Source organism: Octopus bimaculoides, chromosome 17, assembly GCF_001194135.2.
Source record: "Octopus bimaculoides isolate UCB-OBI-ISO-001 chromosome 17, ASM119413v2, whole genome shotgun sequence".
Lineage (NCBI taxonomy): Eukaryota > Metazoa > Mollusca > Cephalopoda > Octopoda > Octopodidae > Octopus > Octopus bimaculoides.
In genome coordinates, this window is record NC_068997.1 from 51731356 (window position 1) to 51734652 (window position 3297).

Here is a 3297-nt window from a genome sequence, read left to right on the forward strand (position 1 = left end):
CACACACACATACACACACACGGAGTAATATGCATAGGACAATATTTGTATAAAATATATACACACGTGTATTACTGTCTGGGTGATTGTATATTTATCTATATACATATGTCTATGTGCTATGTACAATTATGTCTATGAATATCTGTCAGTGTCTATTCATACATACATACATACATACATACATACATACATACATACATACATACGTACATACATACATACATACATACATACATACATATATATATATATATGTATATATTATACATGTACATGTATATATATCTGAGTGTGTGTATGTGCGTGTTCATACACATATATAAATACGCACACTTACACAAAAACACACACACACACACTCATATATACACGCACACATATGTACATATATATATTCTTGTTTACATTGTATTTCCGAAGAGACTTTCAAATATTCATATGTATGCAAGCCACCGTGGGTCACATCTTTATCTAATTAGCATACATATTTCTATTTAGGTTATATTGCCCTGAATGCGATAGACTTTGGTTATAAATATAGTTGTATATTTACCTACAAACACACAACTCCAACATCTACCACACACATACACACACACACACGCTCACGTACACACACACACACTCATGTACACACACACACTCACGTACACACACTGCAAAACATAATTGTACCTCTACTTGTCTACCATTACACAGATATTACACACATACACACATACATACATGAACACACGCACACTTGACATTATAACTGTGAATTGTTATGAGTGGTGTTACCTATGGTCTGTTGCAGCAACCTACTTTCATTCTTAATAGTGCTTATGGAGGCCCAAAACAAGCCTACGAGTGACATACTGTAGATAGGTTTCTGCACCTATTCAATGTCCCATAACTCCAAAAGAAACTGTATTTGTTCGTCTGAATTTGGCCTTAAAACTTAATAACCATATTCATTTTACGTTAGCACCAAAACTACACACACACAAACACACAAACACACGCGCACACAGACATATATACATATGTATATGTATATACGTGTGTGTGTGTGTTATGTACAATATGTATATATGTAAGTATATGTGTGTATATATATAAATATATATATATATATATATATATATATATAATATTAATACATATGTATATATATATATATATATATATATATATATATATATATATATATATATATATATATGTATATATATCTTTATATTTGTATGTATATACGAATATATGTGTGTGAGTGTGTGTGTATGTATGTAAGTATGAATGTATGTATGGGTTAATTCTGATTGCTACAGAGTTGACACATGCCCAAGTACGATGTACATGTAACCTACGTAGTTGACATACAAACAGGTCAAATTTAACTACTTTTCCATAGATTTAAATGATGAACAGCCTTAATCAATTTTCGGACCTTATTGAACTCTCGTCAGTGACCAAGCTGCCAGAAACAAGTTGCCTAACTGTCTGTTTATATACACCACAAATCCGGTAGCTTTAGAAAACTGGAGCTACTAATTTGCATAATATAAATATCTAATTTTGTACTGAATACCAGCGTCCTCTCAACAGGTTATCTTGGATTTTCATCAGTGGTGTTTATATTCTCTTTATATCATTTGTATAATACAACAAATGTGTGTGTGTGTGTGTGTGTGTAGGTACGTGTTTCTGTGTGTTTTTGTTTTCCCGCCAGTGTGCTGGAGACTGTCCATATGCATGCAGCAGTAGGCATGCACATAATCTCGATAATATATTCAACGATTTACCGATATCCTTTTAATTGTCAGGGGATATGTTCAGCAGATATTTCTAGAAGGGTTAACGTAATAAACGATTTCAAAAACTTTCTCTTTCATATTTATGTAACTACAATTTTTCGAAACACAGCGTGGATAGAAGTTTCAGGGAAACCCGTTCATGATCCGGATATAGATTAAATATTTTATTTTATATTTTATATACAATATCATATGTACCGAAGGAGAGTGACTGGCAAAATGATGGCTGAACATAATGCGTTTGTACTTGGAAGGCGAAGATAAAAGGGGAGATAATTTAATAAAATACAAACAATAACTACTGCTTATTTTACTATATATATATCATTGAGGGGTGATAGCGATGGCGGAACTAAGATGAAATGGGGTAGAATAGAGTTCATTAATATTGATTGTAACAATTCAGAAAAACCGACGCTTTATACATAAGCATAAACGAATACACTGGCGCACGCAGATACAGAGTGTCATGATGTAATGATACACACACATATATGTGTGTATATAAGTGTATGTATGTATGTGCGTGTATATGAATGTATATGTCTCATATGTATGTATATATGTACATACATATACGCACATATCCGCTCACAGACACACACAAAGGCGCGCACACAGAGGTATATATGTATGTGTGTGTGTGTATGAATATAAATCGTGGTTCGGAAAAAAGATATACGTATATATATCCTCACACACAAATGCATACAGATACATGTGCACACATGTATGTTAGACTCTTTTTGCACTAATGCATTGAAATGTAAATATATGCACGTATATATGTATACATGCCTGTATATGCGTATATATATATATATATATATATATATATATATATATATATACATACATACCTATATATAGTATTTGTTTCTCCATTCTCTACATGATTATATATATATATATGCGTGTATGTATACATATACGTATACACACACACATACGTGCACACACACACACACACACACATACGTGGACACACACATACGTGCACACACACATACACACACACACGCACACATATACATATATATATATATATGATATATACAGGCTAACTTCAATAGTTATTTTATTAAAGAGCTGTTTGTCTCAGAACTGTTAGTATTAGTAAATAGAAATGCTTTGATTCCCTCCATTTCTGGAATTGACCGTTTGATACCAAAGATACGACCAAAGCTATCAATATCTCATCTCCAGTGCATAACATTTGACTTTAAACTACTTCTATAAAGGGTTATTCCCGATTACTCTAAATATAAATACACACACACACACATACACACACACACACACACACACACACATAGGTATATGTATATACGTGTATACATACATATATAATATATAGGCGCAGGAGTGACTGTGTGGTACCTAGCTTGCTTATCAACCACATGGTTCCGGGTTCAGTCCCATTGCGTGGCAGTTTGGGCAAGTGTCTTCTACGATAGCCTCGGACCGACCAAAGCTTTGTGAGTGGAATTGGTATACG